Source organism: Lynx rufus, unplaced genomic scaffold (genome assembly GCF_022079265.1).
Source record: "Lynx rufus isolate CCGP_SWC_20201006 ecotype Redwood Valley unplaced genomic scaffold, mLynRuf1.p SCAF_8, whole genome shotgun sequence".
NCBI lineage: Eukaryota > Metazoa > Chordata > Mammalia > Carnivora > Felidae > Lynx > Lynx rufus.
Genome location: NW_025814896.1, coordinates 58,700,089 through 58,721,190, shown reverse-complemented (window position 1 = coordinate 58,721,190; position 21,102 = coordinate 58,700,089). Strand labels below are relative to the sequence as shown.

The 21,102-nt window shown below is 38.9% G+C and overlaps 1 long non-coding RNA gene across 2 annotated transcripts in view; it reads right to left on the bottom strand.

Annotated features, from left to right (window-relative positions):
* LOC124504193 (uncharacterized) overlaps positions 1-21,102 on the bottom strand; it is a 92,284-nt gene that overhangs the window by 53,449 nt on the left and 17,733 nt on the right. Inside the window, exon 4 of one of the 2 annotated variants that reach the window (XR_006960337.1) lies at positions 7,046-7,652. The exons of the other annotated variant lie outside the window; for it this stretch is intronic. This is a non-coding gene — a long non-coding RNA (uncharacterized LOC124504193). Of the gene's footprint in view, positions 1-7,045; positions 7,653-21,102 lie in introns of those variants that run through there. 2 annotated transcript variants of the gene reach the window in all.

The following is a 21,102-nucleotide window of genomic DNA, read 5'->3' as shown; positions in this document are numbered from 1 at the left end:
GTTTTCCAAAGTATTCCTCCTTGACTTGTCTGCTAGCCTATGTTAAGATATGGAAGTTTCCATTCTGACCTCAGTAAAAAGAAACTTTCCTGCCTAAGTTACTATGTAGAAGTAAGGTAGCTCTGGACTATCAAAGTTACCCCTCTCTCAATAGCCTATGAAAATTTCTATTTAACAATAGCACTGATCACTTTATATTCTTTCTTTGTCAAGGATCAGTAAACTACACTTCCAAAAATATTAAAACCTTATATAATGGAAACAGTAGGGTAGTTTGCAAATGAATTAATAGCACTGGATTTCAGAGGACCCCAGCAAGAAAGTGGTGAGAATTCCCTGGTATCCTCTAAATTGAATGCATCTGTGAAAGGAGTGGAAGGAGAGCTCATGGCAACACTGCTCACTGTGCTTAAAGTCCCACCTCCCATCCTCCAGGGCTCCATGACAGGCCCAACACCAACACACCACACCACCTGTCTCCTCCTTCCCCTGCTTGGCTTGGTCAGAAGGGAGGGCTTATTTCAGCCAAAGAAACTCAACACCCCAATCAGGTAATTCTTTCCGCTTTGGCGTAAATTCAAGATGTGCAGAACCCTTGGGAGGCTCTTCACCACATGGCCATGCCCTCTTTGCCTCTCAAGCTTTGTCCTTTCACCTTGTGGAAAGAGAAACTCAGAAAAACTGTTCAAGGGCTCTGCTTTTGGCACTGCTACTGACTCACAGTGAAACCTGGAGCAAGTCTTTTTGGCTGAGATTCTAAAACAGGAATAAAGTCTTCCCTACTTATATCCTAGACTATTATGAAGGTCAAAGGAGAATATGTATTCTATGTAAAAATACCTGGAAAAGTAGAGAGTACTTTATTGACCTAAAGTATCATTTTAAAATCATGTTGCCTGCAAGTTTCCCCAAATATACCCAAGAAAGACATAAAAGGTAGGTAAACCCAACAGGCCTTCTCATTTCTTGTTGGGAATATAAATTGGAATACACTTTTTGGAGGGAAATGTGACAGTATCTATCAAAATGTTAAGTGTTCATACCTGTGGAACCATAAATCCCATGTCTAGGAGTAACCAGAGAAATACGTGTGTCAAAGAAGATGTATGAGCAAGGATTTCACTGAAGCACAGTTTGTATTAGCAAAAATTGAAACCCGCCTGGAGTTCCAACCATCATAGTAATAAAGAGAACTATGCAGCTGCTACAGAATGAGGGAGACTTATGTATATCTATGCAAATGAGACCATATGACATTCTGATGTTTATAAAAGCAGATTACAGATAGAATACATTAAATAGTATAAATATATTATTCACATTGCATTAAAACTATGGAAAACATCAGTAAATGACCTTTTAGGAGACAGACTCTGGTAGACCTTTCACTTTTTACTTTTGTTTCTACACTGTTTAAACTTTACATTGAGCATATGACACTTTTTTTGATAAGCAAAAGAAGTAAAGATGTTTCCATCTTAAAAAAAACAACAAAATAAAAAATTATACCAAAAATGTGCTAGGCATTAGCCTAGTCATTTGAAATCATTTCATGATTTAATGATTAGTGATTAAATCATTTGAAGTGATTTAAAGATATGGTCCATTTCCTTCAGGGAGTCACAAATTAGCCAGGCATATTTAAAGGAAAAGAGCAGCTCCTCCTTATACTCCAAATAATTATCTCCATCTTTAAAAAAATTTTTTTAATGGTTTATTTATTTTTGAGAGAAAGACAGAGCACGAGTGGGGGAGGGAGCAGAGACAGAGAGGGAGACACAGAATCCAAAAAAGGCTCCAGGCTCTGAGATGTCAGCACAGAGCCCGATGCTCAAATTCAGGAACAGTGAGATCATAACCTGAGCCAAAGTCGGATGCTTAACAGACTGAGCCACCCAGTCACCCCTAATTATTTCCATCTTACAATAAAATTTGTAATTTTATTTTTACATGGTTATATGAGATCTTTTCACTATTTTTAAAACTTTTTTAGCTTTTGAAGTCCCAAGATATATTTACCCTTACTTTTTCTTTGTTCATTCAAGAAGTATTTGTGATACACCCCACAGCCACGGCACGGTACCATGTGCTATGGTGGAACTGAGGGTTATCTTATTCTGACCTTGGGGAGTTTGCAGTCTGATGGGAAACACAAGAGATTTATATACAGAATAACAATGCAAGGGAGAAAATGACAAGTGCCCAAAAAGATAAACTAGATAATGGATTCTGGACCCTCAGAGCGCAGGCCCTAGGGAATATAACAGGCAAGAGGATGGTGAGCCATTTGTGAATGGAGGCAGTGGCCCTGTGGCATGAAGAAGTGGTGGGATTTGGAAAAGTATCATTTTCTAAATATAGAAATGAATTGAGAAATGTATAAGAGTTAAAGCAAGTACCAAAGCTTACTGCTGTTTTTATTTCCAATGACTAAACTGACACTCTTGCCACATACCTATTCCTTTGTTGTTGTTTAACCAGAGGGAAAGCATGTGAACTTGCTGCCTACTGTTGGTCTACTATTCTCCCTCTCCAGCAGAAGCAAGACCCAAGGGTAGACCTTCGGAGCTCTGGCTGAGTTCTGGGTGTTGCTTCAGTTACTACCCCTCAACCCATAAAAGGGGCTCTTGGATAGATTATTTTTGGTAACTGGAAATCTCTGAACAAACTTGATCTCTGAGCTGAGTCAAAAGTCATGTCTCTGTGCAACCCATGCTCCACCTTTTGTATATCGGGAAGCAGCTCATGTTCACAGTGGCCTGACACACAGCCAGAGTGATGGGTGTGTGGAGCCAATCAGTGCTGTGCTCCACAGAACCAGGCCCTTGAGCAAAAGGCTCCTCTGTGAAACAGCAATTCTAACCATTTCCTCCTACATCCGATTTCAACATTCTAGAATGTCCCTCGATAAAGACGCTCATTTTCTTCTTTTTTTCTTTGTTCTCACGACAGTTTAAGGAAAGCTTGCATGAAGGTTACCTTTTCCTTTGGTAACAGTGCTGAGTCTTGACAACCAAGAGGGGCCATCATGTGACTGGTAGCTTTGACTGAGTAAAACATCATTCTAGCAAACATTTTGGGAACCACTGAGACTATGGGCAACAGATGTTCATAGACACAGTTAGCCAGGATGGTTTTCTTCCAATCTGTTCTATAGATAATTATTAAGCAGTTGATATGTCCCAGGCACAGGGGATACAAAGATGAATGAATGACCATGACCTGGTCCTTAACCTCTAGGCATCTGCGTTTCGGGGGAAGAGACATTAATAGCTACCATTATTTGGGTCCTCTTCAGGGTCAGATGTTATGCCATTATAGTTTCAATCATACTCTACAACCCTGCAAGATAGGGTTTGTTAGTTTCTTTCCACAGATAAAGAAGCAGAGACCTCAGGCAGCACAGAAGAGGTACACAGAGCATAGAAGAGACCAAGTAGAGGCTAGAATGGGATCTGTCCCACCAATGAACTAGAAATGTACACAAGACCCACAGTGAGAAGCAAGAGAGTGCACAGAAGCCGACAGTTATGATAAAATGGATAGGACTGTAAGAGGCAGGTGGAGAGGTAGATAAGCATTCTGGAGACATGAGAGGTCTATAGGGAGAGAGTCCCGAATCTATGTAGCTGGACAGAGATGACAGGACTTGTGACCAGGAAACACGCAAGAGCTCTGCTTCCAGGGCAGAGATGGTATGAGCTCAGTCTTCTCTCTTTTATTCAGTAACCCAGCTGTACCTCAGTCAGCCATCTTGAAGCTTCAGAAGGACAAACACAAGAGGTAGAAGGAGCTTACTAATCTACTTTCCTGGAAGGGGATACTCCACTGGAAGTGACTCAGCAGAATCACTTCATGTCAAGCAGAGCATATTGTGTGCCTGCCACAGACCAAATACTCCAGTGGAGGGAGTGGGCCAGTAGTCTGGTCAAATTTGCACTGGTCTGGGGTGCCTGAGGGGCTCAATCAGTTAAGTGTCTGACTTTTGATTTCAACTCATGCCATAATCTCGCAGTTCATGAGATTGAGCCCCATGTGGACTCTGTGCTGGCAGCTTGGAGCCTGCTTGGGACACTCTCTATCTCTCTCTCCCCCCTCCCCTTACCCCTCCCTTGCTCACCTATTGTCTCTCTAAATAAATCAGTAAATAAATAAAATAAAATAAAGTAAATTAAAAAAAATTTTTTTGCATTGTCCCAAGAGGTTTATTTACCTTTCCCAAAGCTCCACTGGTAGTGGTTGAACTTGATCTGTGACATCGGGCAAGACACACTTCCTGCAAATGCTTTACTGACTCATCTGTATAATGTTCAGGGTTGGATAGGCTGATTTCCAAGGTCCCTCTCTGCTTTCAATGTCTACAAACTTAAGTCAGCATTTTGAGAAGGAAGACAAATTCTTATACGTTTTTACCTCTATTTGATGAGCTATTTTTATTGCAATAGTCAAACTTAACATGTGGAAAGAAGTATCCTAAGCCCTTAAGCATATTGTTACACAAGGGGCAAAAACTCTATCCTAAGCCCTAAGTATATTGACAGAATATAGAAATGTGGGTTTTGAAGATCTTAAGAGTGGCAAGTGTCAGAATGCAAGTTATAATCTGGGTTCTATCACCTATTGGCTACTGAACTTCAGACCCACTCTTCCCAAACTCCAGTTTCTACATCTGTCAATTGCAGGAAAGCATCTTACTGTGCAGAGCTGTTGCAAAGATCAAATAAGATGATAAATATAAAAGAGTTTTGGGTAAGACAAGAAGCTAGACAAGTGCATGTTAGGAATAGAATTTCCAGTATTAAATTCCTGATGGTCCAAGATTTGGCTGGCAGGCAAAAAACAAGAGGCAATGTATTATGGGTGAACAAGACCAATTATGGATCAGGGCCCAGTAAAGTGGGGGAAAGAGCTTGCTGACAAAATGAGAATTGGAAAAAGGGGGGATTTGATTTCATTTGAGAAGGGAGAGAGCAATTGGGAGCAGTAAGAGTACTTCAGAGGAAAGACAGAACTCCATTAAGCAGTTTCTTCTTTATGTAAATGTATCTCCTCCTATGGGAAACCAAGCACCGGGGTCAGGAGTGCTGGAGTTCATGTTGCTTCTCAGATTGCTTACCTTGGGATCATCTGGCTGCCCCAACCATGGCATTTAAGGATGAGAAGACAGACCAGGGAAGAAGAGATGACTTACCTGAGGTCACAGGAGTGGAAGCAAACTCAAAGGGCCTAGTGAAGGGAACTCTATCAAAGAGTGAAAGGCACAATCCTTGCCTGAGATGGGAGTCTGAGCCTTCGTAGAAAGCAGATCTCACCTAATTCTAAAGGGTTGTACAGGGTCCCACCAGGAAAGGATTTTAATCTCCAAGAAGAGAGTTAAGAGACTCTTGCATGAGAAGCAAGTCAGAACCAACAGGACACAGATGTATATCATATGCTGTATCAAGCTAGGTTCAGTGATGATAATGTAAGTTTATATATTACCCCCCCTTTATACAGGACTATACAGTAGATTCCTCTTGTTATGGTAAAGCAATTTTGCACTCAATATAGCTTCCCTAGGCATAGGATGTGCAAATGAGTCACTCACAATTGGTTTGTTGTTGTTATCCGTACTAAAATGGTGGAAATTATTATTTTGTAATACCATTATGGCTTTTATGTACTCAGGGCCTTCCATGTGTCCTATCCTGTGCTAGTATGTATATACCTTCCAATCTGCAAAATGACCTGGTTACATAGATATTTGAAGATGAGTAAACTGATGTTCAGAAAAGTTAGGTAATTTGCCTGAGATCACACAGCTGGTAGATAAGTGGAAAAGCCAAGGTTTAAACTCAGTTATGCCTGGTTCCAGAGCCCAGCCAATGTTAGTCCCCCACTAAATGCATGGTGCTTTAGGACACAGTGATGGCAAAGAAGCAAAATTGCAACTGCAAAAGCCAAAACTCTGGACACTCTGTAGCAAAATCATTTAATTAATCAAAAGTTTAAACTTAAGTCAGTGGGGTGCCTGGGTGAGTTGGTTAGTTGAGCATCTGACTCTTGATTTTGGCTCAGGTCATGATCTCGTAGTTCATGAGTTTGAGCCCTGGGTCGGGCTCTGCGCTGATGGTGCAGAGCCTGCATTCTCTCTCCCTCCCTCTCTGCCCCTCCCCCCTTTCAAAATAAATAAACATTAAAAAAAATAATAATAAACCTAAGTCAGCAATCAAAACCATTATTTCTGCACTGCACCTAGCTACTGTTCTATTTAGTTCAAGACACCACATCCTAAGTTTATCAAAGACAGCAAGTATGCCACAGTTAGCAGGCAGTCCCATTAACACAGGATCTCAAAGTAGATGAGGATCCATGACTGTGGGGTGTTGAGCATGCCACAGGAAAATATTCTCAGGTAGCATTAGGTGAGTCAATTCAACAGGCATGTTTTGAGTATCAACACTTTCTAAATCTTGTGTATGCTACCTGGGAAGGAGTGGTTGCTTCATAAGACTCACAGGTGACATGTAAGAAGACAACATCATTATATTTAAATAATGCTTATTAAATGTTTTGGAACTCTTTGTAAAGATAATCTTTATTAGCTGATTCAATTTCATCCAGTTGCGTCATATTATAGAAATGGTTTAAAGAAGCCCTATTTTTATAACATGACTTAAAAGTCTAGAAGAAAAAGAAATAAAGAATTAATAAGTAATAAGCTTGGAGACATGAATTGTTACCTTAGGCAAGATGAAGGGGTATGTAGTGGCCCAAAACAGAGCAGTAGGTAAGTGTCTCCAAATTGCTATTATGGGGATGGCCAGAGGTACAGGCCACAGATGGGAGCTACCTCATCCCCTGCTGTCTCCAAGGGCACTCGCTTTATCCCCTCACAAATGTCAGGAACCCTAGAAATGAGGTGGTAGGCAAACCAAGCTGGAAACATTCTAATGAGGGTAGTATTGAGTCTTAGGGGTCACTGAACCTATTTCAGGAACCTCTTCCTTTAAACATATTCATTAATAAAAAAATAATATTGATTAATATTTACTAAGATCCAGGCACTGTGACAATATCTACAGATACTATCTCTCTCTCTCTTCCACTCTCTCTCTTTGTTTAACCAACTACCTTGTAAATTAGGCTTTAATATCTGATTTTTGGACATGAAAAAAAACCCAGAAACCCAGAGTAAGGTTAACTTGACCCAAGTTTACATATCTAGGATTTTCACCTTTGCTTTTCCCATTCTAGGGCCCAAGCACTCCCCTCCATCTCATACAACCTTCCTCTCTTTAAGCCAACCAACATTTACTGAACCTTCACTCCGAACAAACTGTTGTGGAGGAATTCAAGAAAGCAAAAAAACATACTTCCGGACAGCAGAGAGCTTAAAATCTATAACAGCAAACAATTCACACAAGAAGAGAACACCATCACTACAAGATAATTACAAAGATAATTAAATGCATGAAAAGAGGGCCTGGTGGCTTGCACATGGGGAGTGTTACCCTAGGCAGAGAGGGAGTGATGCAGTTCATCCCTGAACTTGGAGGAGCAAAACTTAGATGGGAACAGAGGTGGGGTTACATGTGTTCTGGCAGAAAAGACTTTCCGCAGTAAACTTGCTTGTTCCGGAGAAAGGACTACAATCTTGGTACTTCTGCAGTCTGGGAAGAAACAGCATGAGCATTCTGGAGACATTCTGAAAGACTTGCTACTTCTTTTTAGTTAAAATAAGTACTGAGGCAAAATTTACATAGAGTGAAATGCACAGATCTTAAGTATAAATTCAGTGATTTTGATAATATATACACATGTGCAATCACTCCAATCAAAACATAAAAGACACATGTTACCCCAGAAACTTCCTTCATGCCCCTTCTCAATCTCACTCCTTACCCCTAAAGGCAACCACTGTTCTGATTCTATATCCACAGATTACAACTTCAAATGAAAAGAATATGCACTGCTGTGCATTACTTTGTGTCTGCCTTCTTTTGGGATGCATAATGCTTTTGAGGTTAGTTCATGCCATTGTATTAGTTGTTCATTTCTTTTCAGTTCTGAGTAGTGTTCCATTGTACAGCTGTTTTGTTTATTCATTATTCTGCGGTGGATATCGGGGTTGTTTCCAGCATTGGGCTACTATGAATGAAATTGCTATGAACATGGTTGTTTACCATTTTAAAATCCATTTTCTAGTCTCTTCTTTTTCTCTCCTTTACTCTGTGAGTTTAAATGACACCCTGCCTTAGATACCAAAAGAGCTGGAGCACAAGGCCCTTCCTTGTTAGGGTACTCACACACACACAAGGGTTCATATTCAGATCTCCCTGTACCAAATAAGGAAAATCAATATGTGGATTTATTTTATTTATCAAGAGTTTGGATAAACTTGGGTAAAACTGTTTGCAAGAAGTTATGGAAGTAATGTGTTACAATTTGTAACTCATGGCAGTTTTTAGCTGCTCCATATTCTAACTACTTTGTGTCTTCCTAAGCAATGCTGTAGTAACAATTTCCCTAATACTTACACAAGGATGTCTCACCCATCCATCTATGAACCCATGCTGTTAAGAATGAAAGAAGTGGGGGTCCTGGGTGGCTCAGTTAAGCGTCTGACTCTTGATTTTGGCTCAGGTCATGATCTCTCAGTTTGTGAGTTTGAGCCCGTGTGGAGCTCTGTGCTGACAGCATGGAGCCTCCTTGGGATCCCTCTCTCCCCTCTCTGTCTGCCCCTCCCCCGCTCATGCGTGTTCTCTCTCTCAAAATAAATAAACATATTTTTTTAAATGAAAGAAGCAAAAGAAAATGGAAGCTACATGTCTTTCTCCTTCCTCCATTTGCAACAAATTGGGAATCAATGAAATTCATAAACTAGTTAGTAACAAGAAGAAATCTGACCCAGAATCAGAATTCTTTCCATACACTACTTCAGTGTTCCCTATTCAAACCCCCAACTCAACCCCAGTTGACACCCTGCAGATTGTGAGTGCTGAAGCCTGACCACCTTTGTGATGTGACCATCATACCCCTCCTCAGTCACTCACATCCAAGGTGGTTTTTCCTGTCATTTGACACCCATGTTTAAATACCTTCTCATTACCAAAATTTCTGATCCATTTAGAAAGTCCTCTAGAGGAATATCTAGTTAAATATGGTAGACTGAGTCATGTATTTGCCTTCACTCTCTCCAAAATCTTCAATAACAGACATGAGTTGAAAAAAAGAAAGAGAGAAAGAAAGAAAGAAAGAAAGAAAGAAAGAAAGAGGGAGGAAGGAAGAAGGAAAGGAAGAAAGAAAGAAACTTACAAGGACACAGAACAAGAGAAGAAATGACAGTAACACAAGTTTGGAGCCTGGAAATTATATGGGATTGTGCTAACACAGCACCCTTGAGAAGCCTAAAATCTAAACTAGCAGAGGAAGAAATTCAGAAGTAGACTGATTTCCAGTAGAAAGCTAGAAAGACTCAAGAATTAGAGGCATTAGTACCTTTCAAAGTGGGAGTCCAAGTGAGACTAAAAATAGGTATATATGGTTTAAGTGGCTTTGAGAGCTAGTTACACTTGAATTTCCCCTGTATCCTAAGCAACAAGGCAACTACCCCAACACGTGCTGGGATAAGGTTCACTCTCTGAAGAGGAGGAGCTAGACAGACTCTGGCCCTAACGACAGCAGGAATGGTGGAGAATGGTGTTACCATACTGAAAAGAGGGGACTAAATGAAGGTCAACTCTTGAGAGAATGACATCTCTCACCCATTCTCCAATTTGACTCCAAGGACACAGATAGCCAGGCTTATATCTCCTAAGAAGAGAAGGAGGACTTCCTCCTCCTATGTACATTTGGAGATTTCCCAATGAAACATATCAGCCAGATCACCCAACAATGAAATCCACCAATCAATAAGCACCACATCCCCACATAGGATTTCCACTCCTAATTGTAAATGGGTCACCAGACATTTGAAAAAGCTTTCCAATATTAACTACAAGGGTCAAAACAAAAGAAATGTCACGTGGGAGTTGGGGAGATATAGGCAAAGAACACAAGAAAACATATATAATATCCTTACAGAGATAACTAAAGGCGTACATCCAAGAGATAAGAACAAGAGGTTATAAAATAAATTTTTAAGAAGGGAGCTCTTAGGGGTGCCTGGGTGGTTCAGTCAGTTGAGTGCCTGACTCTCGTTTTTGGCTCAAGTCATGGTCTCATGGTTGTGGGATGGAGCCCTGCATCCAGCTCCACACTGGGTGTGGAGCCTGCTTAGGATTCTCTCCCTCTCTCTCTCTCTTTCTCTCTCTCTCCCCCTGCGCCTGCCCCTCCTCCATACACAAGTGCCCTCTCTCTCTCTCTCTCTCTCTCTCCTTCAAAGAAATAAATACATAAAAATGAAAAAGAAGGGAGCTCTTACGAATTAAAGATATGAGAACAGAGGGGTGCCTGGGTGGCTCAGTTGATTGAGCATGTGACTCTTTGATTTCAGCTTCGGCCATGATCCCAGGGTCACTGGATCCAGTGCCATGTTGGGCTCTGCACTGAGTATGGAGCCTGCTTAAGATTCTCTCTCTCCTTCTGCCCCTCTCCCCAGCTTGCGCGCTCTCTCTCAAATAAAACAGTAATAATAATAAAAAACATATGAGAGCAGATATGTAGAATTCAATAAAAGGGTTAGAAAATAATGTTAGTTAATATCATAGGCATAGAACAGAGAGAAAAATTTAAAAAGTTGGAAAAATATTTCAAATATTAGCAAATAAATCAAGATGATCTGATATCCAGAAAGGAATTCAAGAATGAACAGAGAAAGGAAGCAAAGGAAATAAACCAGTCATATGAAACAATTTCCTAGAATGGAAAGATGTGTCTATACCGGTAGGGAGGGTTCACCAAGTGTCCAGAGCAATGGAGGAACAGCAGTACATAGGCCACATGAAATTTCAGAGCAGCAAGGACAACACAACATATTAAAGTCTTCCAGTGATTTACACAAAGGCCGGGGTGGGGGGGCACACCTGCTTGGCTCAGTTGGTTAAGCGTCGGACTTGTGATTTTGGCTCAGGTCATGACCCCAGGCTCATGGGATCAAGCCCCATGGAGGGCTCTGTGCTGGGTGCGGAGCCTGCTTAAGATTCTTTTTCCATTCCTAGATTGCTCTCTCTCTCTTTCTCTCTTTCTCTCTCTCACGTTTAAAAAAAAAAAAAAAAAGACACCGTCAAAGCCTTAGGAATAGACTAGGAATCAGAGAAGCTCAGACTCCTCATAAGTGACAGTGATAATACACCTTAAAAATTCTATGGGAAATTATTTCAAAATAAAAATTCTAGCAAATGTCACTGGAGGGTAAGGCTAGAATAAAATTTCTAAAACTTGGTCTTACTTTTCACCTCTCATGGGTTTTTTTGTTATTGTTTGTTTGTTTGTTAAGGAATGCTGTGCTCTATGGAAATGAGGGAATGATCCAAGCACAGGCAAAGATGGGATCCAGGAATAGGCACTCCAACCCAGATGAAAGAAAAGGGTGTCTTGTCCCCACACTGATGGTTGGGGATATCCTGTTGTGACTTCAGAGCAGCAGGCCTGGAGTGCTACCAGTTCAAGTTGAGACAGGAGGACAGAGGGTTATAGGAGGGGGGACCCCAGGGGAAAAAATGAAATTAATAAATTACCTATTATATTTAAACATATTGAAAAATAAAAATAAATAACAAAAAATATATTGAGAGGAAATTTACATTTTGAGACATTAGTGATTGGCACATAAAAATCTAAAAAGAAAAATTAAAGCTGCTATTCTCTTAAGAAAGCAAAAAAAAAAAGATTGAGTGAGAAAGAAAATATAGATAATTATAGTACATGACATGGCTATGTCATGACATGGCTAAGCTTTCAGTAATATTTCCAAAGTCATAGTAATATAAATACTAGATACTGATTTGTACTGCATGCAAAAGCAGAATAGGGGCACCAAGATGGCTCAGTCAGTTAAGTGTCTGACTATTGATCTCCACTTCAGTCTTGATCTCAGACTCATGAGTTTAATCCCCACACTGAGCATGGAACCCACTTAAAAAAAAGACAAAGCAGGGGCGCCTGGGTAGCTTAGTTGTTTAAGCCTCCAACTTCGGCTCAGGTCATGATCTTGCAGTCTGTGAATTTGAGCCCCGAGTTGGGCTCTGTCCTGACAGCTCAGAGTCTGCCTCAGATTCTGTGTCTCCTTCTCTCTCTGCCCCTCCCCCACTTGTGCTCTGTCTCTCACTTTCTCAAAAATAAATAAACATTAAAAAAATTTTTTTAAAGCAGAATGTATTTATATGGGGAGGGAAAGTGTAATGTACATGAGTGAATTATTCTCTTCCACAGAAGACAGACAAAAGATAACATCGAAGCAAAAAAATAAACAGTACCATATGCAAGTTATTTTAAAAATATGGAGGCAAAAATAAAAATAAACAGCCAAACTAATTGGAACTGGGAACCTCTTGAAGTGGTAATCAAGGTTGGGGAGGCTGGCATCGGGACTCCTGCTTTTGTTACAAGGTTGTACAATGATTTCACTTTTTATTTTTTTAAATAATTCCACTTTTTAATGTATGTGTAGAACCTTAAAAATGGGAATTTTCTAAAGCAAAGAAAAAAATGTATAGGCTTCTGGACATCTTTGGTGTCCAGAGATATGAGCACATTGAGTAATACAGGATGTGATGCATGTAAAATGCCCTGATCCCACCGGACACAGCCACCCACAAGTTCAAGGACTCCCACCTATCTCTGGTTCCTCCTTCAAAGTTGTTTCACAGGTCACTAAAGGCAGATTGGTTTCTCTTTGGCAGTTTACACCCAGTGACCATGCTATAGCTACAGTACTATCTTCTTTAGTGTGTGGAAGAAATGCATAGGTTGCCAGGCGAGTGAACTAAATGTTATATTTAGCCGGGAAGATAACATATCCCTAATGTTTGGATTTATCAAAACAAATTCCAGATGGCAGGCAAGCCACAGAGAGAGGGCCATCTGGTAAGTTAAAGCAAGCCTCATTTTTTTAAAAGGTGAAAGGTAGTAAATGTCAAAACTTCCTATAGTGAAAATACATCTATCTGTTGCTACAATTGGAGGAGCAGTCCTGAGCCACACGTCTTACATGTGCTAATTTAAATATCTGTGACATTATGCTTTTTCAAATACCTGACTGATTTTTTAATGATCTAAAAAAGACTTAGTGAATATAGTAAGATTTCATTGTATACCTGCTAAATATATATTGTATGATGGCAGCTGTAGGCATTAATAAAACCATTTAACAGACTCAACAATTACACAAATACTTTGAAAGTATAAACCAATAAAAACTGAAACAATTTTTTTCAAAATGATTTAAGATGTTGCTGCCATTTTTGATTTAGCTCAGCAGTGTATTTTTAGTGCATTTTTCTCTTTGACAGAATGTTTCTTGCACATATTTTCTTCCCTCTCCATTCCCACTGCTCCCTCTGAAACTAATCATTACATGCCTGTATTTATTCACCAGTTTCCCACCCCCTCCCTCTGGCCCCACTTGCACACAACTTCCAGCTTAATCTTCTTTAAACATTGCTCTGTTTATATAACTTCCTGGCTCAAAAAACAGTCAATACCTCTCCAATGTCCAGAAGATAATGTGCAGGCTTCTACTCACTGACACCCCCATCTTCCCTATTCTACACCCTGGATGTGATTTCTCTCATCTCCCCAGGCCGCAGCCAGGCTATCACCCAGAAGAACTGGAGCTCTGCCCCAATCTCAGTGCCTCTGGTGGGAGCCCTGATTCTCTTTGCTGGGCCTAATAGTCTTCCCCACCATGAGCTGAATCTAATAAGCCATGTCCAGCATGAAGGTGAAAAGTGCTCTAACACGGAGAGGCTTCTGTGGTTGAGCCCACCTCCAGGTCAGCTTCTAGGGGTGATGTCATTAGCCTAGATCTTATGTGATGGAAAATGTTGGTCATCTCAATAATGGTCTCAATAATGGTCCCCCAAAGGTGTCCTTATCCTACTTCCTAGAACTTGTGTATTTGTCTCCTCACATGGCAAAAGAGACTTTCAGATTCAAATTAAGGAATCTGAGATAAGGATTTTATCCTGGATTATCTCAATGGACCCAATGTAATCATAAGAGTCCTTATAAGAGGGAGGCAGGAGGGTTAGAGTCAGAGAAGATGATGTGATGACAGAAAGAGAAAATTTGAAGATGCTAAACTGTTGGCTTTGATGATGGAGGACAGGACGATGAACCAAAGAATGGAGGCAGCCTCTAGAAGCCAGAAAGGGCAAGGAATGGATTCTCCCCTAGAGTCTCCATAAGAATCCAGTCTTGCCTACCTTACCTTTAATTTGGATTCCAGAATTGTAAGATAATACATTTGTGTTGTTTTAAGTTACTAAATTTGTGGTAATTTGTTCTGGAAGCTAATACAACCTCTTTGTAGGTTCTCTTGGTTCCAGCCCCAATAATCCTGGCCTGTACTCATCTCTCCCTTGGCCCATAGTGAAGTCCCAGGAGGTTAGGCTGAAATTGATATAGGTTAAAACCTATATTAACTACTAGTCACATGTGGCTATTTATATTTAAACTCAACTAAAATAAAATAAAATAAAAAATTCAGTTCCTCTGTTACACTAGTTGCATTTCAAATGTTTAATAGCCACATAAGGCTAATGACTATGGAACTGGATAGTGGAGATACTGAATAATTCCATCATCACAGCATGTTCTATGGATAGTGCTTGCTATGATAATATGTTGTATACCACTAGTTTTCACAAGCCACTGAGCTCTTTATTCTGTCTGGTTTTACCTTTCTCCAGTGGGCCTCAGGTAGGTTCCTTAGGGGACCTTCCAGGCGGGGGAAACACAGCTTAGAAGCGACAGAAGTGGGCACACATGGGTGAGTGTGCATCCTGGGTTGTTTCCATTGCCTGGGTCAAGGTGGAGTCTTGAACAAAGCCAGGGAGGTTCCTCCAGGACAATCTCCAGTGCTAGGTCTTGGCCCTTCCAGGGACTGCTGCTTGACTTCAGGGAGCATGTCTGGTTTTTTTGAATTGCTTAGGAAGTCTGTTCTTGTAGTTAGATGATAAGAACATTCTTCATTATTTTCTTCTAATAAACTCAGAGTTTTTACTTTAAAACTTTAATTCATCTGGGGCGCCTGGGTGGCGCAGTCGGTTAAGCGTCCGACTTCAGCCAGGTCACGATCTCGCGGTCCGTGAGTTCGAGCCCCGCGTCAGGCTCTGGGCTGATGGCTCAGAGCCTGGAGCCTGTTTCCGATTCTGTGTCTCCCTCTCTCTCTGCCCCTCCCCCGTTCATGCTCTGTCTCTCTCTGTCCCAAAAATAAATAAACGTTGAAAAAAAAAAAAAACAAAAAAAAAACTTTAATTCATCTGAAACTTATCTTTATGTATGATGTGAGGTAGTGATCTTATTTCCCCCAATGGATAGCAAATGTCCTTATCATTTCCCCCCCCCCCGCAATTTGAAATGTCACGTTGGTCCTTAAAATAAATTTCCATCTATAAACAGATTTTTTTTTTTTTATTTAGCCCTACATGACTGTCATCCTGCCTTAAATGTTATGGTTTTGCAGTCTATTTTGCCATCAATCAGGGAAATTCCCCTTTCATTGTCCTTATTTTTCAATATTTTTTTTTTGTTCTTGTTGTTTCCTCTTCCTGATGCACTTCAGAATCAGTTTGCCAAGTTTCACGTAAATGGCCAGCCTGAAATTTTTTTGGAATTATTTTGAACTCAGACAAATGGGAACACTGACATCTTAAAAATACTGAATCCCTTGGTTTAAGAACAAGATTTGCTGTTTCATTTATTTAGGTATTTTATTTTTTACTTTTTAAAAAGTTTTATGCTGTTTTCATTTCATTATTAGTCAATTCTAAGGCATTTGTTGTTGCTAACATGAGTTTTCTTCCCATGGATTTTTAAATTACTTAACGTGTATACAGGAAACCATGGATTTTTGTGCATTGCTCTCTTACTGAACCCTTTCTGTTTTAACAGTTTTTCTACTGATTCTCTGGGATTTTCTAGATAGACCATCATACCGTGTCCAAACAGACAATTTTTCCTTTTTTGCTCCTGGTATCTTTATCCCTTACTTCCTTTCCTGGCTTAATTTATTGGAATATCCAATAGGATATTAAATTGTAGTGGTAACTAGTGTCCCTGTATCTTCCTGACTTTTTAGAGGGTATACTATTATCTCACCATTACATATAATGTTTACTGAAGGAAATTTCTTTGTTTCTCTAATTTGCTCAAAAGTGATGTTGAAATTTAAACAAAATATTGTTTTACATTTGAAACAATTACATTGGGTTTTTTCTTTAAATTGTAAATTTTGAATTATAATAATAGATTTCTTTTTTTTTAATTTTCCATGCATGGTTATCTTTTTTCCATGCTTTTATTCAGTTGAAAACAAAAACTGACCCTCACATTAGCATTTTATATATTTACAGAAGAAATAGACATTTTTTAAAAGTTTATTTATTTTAAGAGAAAGAGAGAGCAGGGCAAGGGCAGAGAGAGAGGGAGAGAGAGAATCCCAAGCAGGCTTTGCACTGCCAGTGTGGAGCCCGATGCAGGACTCAAACCCAGGAACTATGAGAACATGACCTGAGCTGAAATCAAGAGTCGGATGCTTGACCGACTGAGCCACCCAGCTGCCCCAAGAAACAGACTTTTAAAAGTATCATTATTATAAGGATAAAAAGCTGATTCCTCATAGATTCAGGTTTTTTTTTTTTAACTTAAATTTTAGTTAACAGTGCAATATTGGTTTCAGGAGTAGAATTCAGTGATTCATCACTTACATACAACACCTAGTGATCAACATAGGTACCCTTCTTAGTACCTATCACCCATGTAGCCCAGCCCCCACCCACCTACCTCCATCAATCCTCAGTTTGTTCTCTATTGTTAAGAGTCTCTTGTGGTTTGTTTCCCTCTCTTTTCTTTTTTTCCCCCTTCCCATGTGTTCATCTGTTTTGTTTCTTAAATTCCACATATGAGTGAAATCATATGGTATTTGTCTTTCTCTGATTGACTTATTTGCAGTGACGTGGATGGAACTAGAATGTATTATAATAATGGATTAAAAAAATTTTTTTTAAGTTTATTTATTTTGAGAGAGAGAGAGTGAGCAAGCAGGGGAGGGGCAGGGAGAGAGGGAGAGAAAGAACTACAGGAAGGCTCCATGTTGTCAGCACAGAGTCCGACATGGGTCTCAAACTCACGAACTGTGAGATCGTGACCTGAGCTGAAACCAAGAGTTGTACACTTAACCGACTGGGCCACCCAGGGGCCCCAATAATGGATTTCTTAATATTGAACTAGCCTTATGTTTCTAGAATAAACCCTACTTAGTCAAATACTTTAGAATTAACCTTTAAATACACTGGTAAACTCCATTTGTTAGTACTTTTGCATCTATATTTTAAAATGATGTTCTTTTATACTTCATTATTTATTAAGTTCTGTCCAATCAGGTTTATATTAGCTTCGTAGATGACTTAAGAAACTTTCTTTTGCTACCTCTGGAACCTTTAAATGTCCTAAAGATCTGAGAAAATTTTCCTGTAACTGAGACAAATTACTTTTTCATTTTTTAATGTTTTATTTATTTATTTTGAGAGGCAAGGAGGGGGAGAGAGAGAGGGAGAGAGAATCCCAAGTAGGCTTCTTGCTTAGCATGGAGCCCAACACAGGGCTTGATTCCACAACCCCGGGATCATGACCTGAGCTGAAATTAAGAGTCAGATGCTAACTGAGCCACCCAGGTACCCCTGAGACAAATTGCTTTTTAAAGATTAGTCTTTCAGTAACTTTAATTTCTTCTATAGTGACTAGTCTATTTTGTTTTCTAGCATTTTAAAAGTCATTCTGGCTCCCATATTCATTGCAACATTATTCATAATAGCCAAAATGTGGAAACAACCCAAGTGTCCATCAATATATAAATGAATAAACAAAATGCAGTATATACATACAATGAGATATTCACCCATTAAAAAAACAATGAAGTTGTGATACATGCTACAACATGGATGAACCTTGAAAGTATGCTAAATGAAGTCAGTCACAAAGAAGCAAATCGTGTCTGATTCTACTTTTATGAAATATCTAGAAGAGGCAAATTCTGAGACAGAAAGCAGATTAGAGGATACCAGGGGCTAGGAGAGAGGGGGAATGGGGAGTTATTCACTGGTTACAGAGTTTCTGCTTGGGGTGATGGAAAAGATTTGGAAACACAGTGATGAGGGTTGCACAACAATATGAATATAATTAATGCCTCTGAATTGTATGCTTAAGATGGTTAAAATGACACATTTTGTGCTATCTATGTTTTATCACAATAAAAATTTTTAACCCATATAAAGTGTTTTTGTTTAAAAAAAGGTCATTTTTGGTAATTTATATTTTCCTAGAATATTTTCCCTTTCTCTAGATGATTAAATTTGTTGGTATGAATTTCTAGTTTTATCTTGTCCTTAATTTTATTTATCTTTCTCTTTTAATTGTACAAGCTTGCCAAAAGCTTATCTATTTTATTGTTTCTTTACCCCTCTTCCTTCCAAGAACTAGCTTTTGCTTCTATTGATGAAATATGTTTTTTCCTTTCCAATTAATTCTTCCTATTAAATTCACAAGTTTCTTTTCCAAGAATTATTTCATTGTCCTTTTTAACTTCCTATTTTTGTTGTGTAGTCCCCCTGCTGTCCTTTATTTCAAAATAATTCACAATTTCAGTGAGAATTTATTTTTTTATATTAGGGGTTAAACATTTTAAACAATGTTACAACAAACTGATTTTTTTTTTTTTGGCTACCCTTTTGTTATTGCTCATTTCTAATTTTACTGCCTTACAGCCAGAGAATGTATCCTGTACATATAATTTGCACTTCTTATTTTATTTATTTTTTGAGAGAGAGCTTGCACACATGCATGCATACACATGCGTGAGTGGGGTAGGGGCAGAGGGAGAAGGGGAGACAGAATATCAAGCAGGCTCCAGGCCCAGCCTGAGGCTGGACCTGGGGCTTGATTTCAAGATCATGACCAGAGCTGAAATTAAGAGTCGGAGGCTAAGCCAACTGAGCCACTCAGGTGCCCCTGATTTGTACATTTTAAACTGTATTGAGATTTTCCATGTGGTCGGATTCACAGTGGTATTCTGAGGTTAACAGAAAAGAATGCATGTGAACAAACACGCATGTATGTGTAAATATATATATGTGTGTTAGTAGTTAATTCTACTATTCAAATCTCCCACAGAAATACAGACTTTTTTTTTGTCTGTTTAATATTTCAATTTCTGAGAAAAGTATCTTAAAATGTTCCACCAAGATTTTGGATTTTCATTTTTTTGCATATTTGCATACATATTAAGGCTGTGTTATTAAGAGAGCAAAGATTTATGACAATATGTTTTCTTGGCAGATAGTGCTTTCTACCATTATGAAATATCTTTTCTCATTCCATCTAATACTTTAGTCTTAAATCCTATTTTGTCTGGTATTAATATTGCCATACTTATTGTCTTTATTTTTTAACCTGTACAGCTTTTCATTTAAATGAGTATATGGTTTTACAGTAATTTTAGAAGACTTATAGTAAAATGAACTCCTTGACTCACCCCTCCCACTCTGATTTTCTCTCCGTTGAGACAACTACTTATTACTTTCATTGTTCTTCTGATAATTGCTTCCACATTTCTAAGTAATAACTTTTCCCACTGCTATCTCTTGGTTTTTTAGTTTTAGGTTTTATCTGTTTCCTGTTGTAGAATGTTACTATTTAGCTCCCTTAAATGACTCCATCACATTCCCATTTCCATTCGCCACATCCTCCCAAAACAGTTATAATTTTTGGTTAGATCAATATCCAATATTCACATTATGATGCCTATGAAAGTTATTTAGCATATTGTGATTATATATCCTTCTAAGTATAACTTTTTATTTTCCCTGGAGTTAATAAATTTCCCTCTTTGCTTGGTTAAGTACCTATCACTAATTAATTCCTAACTTTTCACCAGGAGTGGACATCTCCCATCCACATCACAGTCTTCTCTCTGCCCTTTTGTGCCATTGGTTGATCTCAAGACCTGCTGCATTGCTGTCCTCCTTGGACTTCTCTGCATCTTCACCCTGAGCATTCCCTTGATCATTCTCCTGTGTTTTTATTACCAATTTAATTCATTATTCCCTCCTTTTGTTTCCCTTTCCTTTCTCTTTCCCTTCCCTTTCCTTTTTAAAAATTAATTAATTAATCAATTTTTTTACTCCCTTATTTTGGTGGAGCATATCCAAAGCTTCTTAGGACAGGAGACATAAGGGTAACCTGTCAGAAAATGTCTTTATTCTACTCTTGTATTTGATTGATAGTTTGGGGGGGTATGTGTAGAACTCTAGGTTGAAAATCATTTTTCTTCAGGATTTTGAAAGCATTGCTAGTTTCTAGACTTGCTGTTGAGATATGTGATGCCAGTGTGACTCTCACTCCTTTGTGGCCTGTTTTGTTTCCTGAAATCTTTTAGGATTTTTCTTTTGTACTGAGTACTCTGAAATTTCACTAAGAGTTGCTTTGGTATGAATCTCTTTTCATCCACTGTGCTGGGCACTAGTTGATGCTTTCCATCTAGAAATTCATGTCATTTATTTCAGGGGGATCTTTTTTGAGTTGATAATTTGATAATTTCTTTTCCTTCATTTCTCTTGGAAACTCCAATTTCTCAGGAAAATGAAACTGCTAGACTGATGCATTGATCCTCTATCATTTCTAGTTCATTTTCATCCTTTTTCTTACTCACGCTCATCATTACTTCTACTTTCTAGGAGACTTTTTCAAATTTATCTTCTTATTCTTTCATTTTTTCATATGTGCTATTATTTTAACTTCCAAGACAACTTTTGAATGTTCCCTTGTTTTTAGTCTCTTGGTTTCTTGTTTTCATAGATACAATTATCTTCTTTTACTTCTCTGGACACATTGCTTTGTTTTGCTTCCTAAGTTTCTTGTACTTCTCCAATATTTCTGTCTCCCCCAAATTTCATTTCTCTC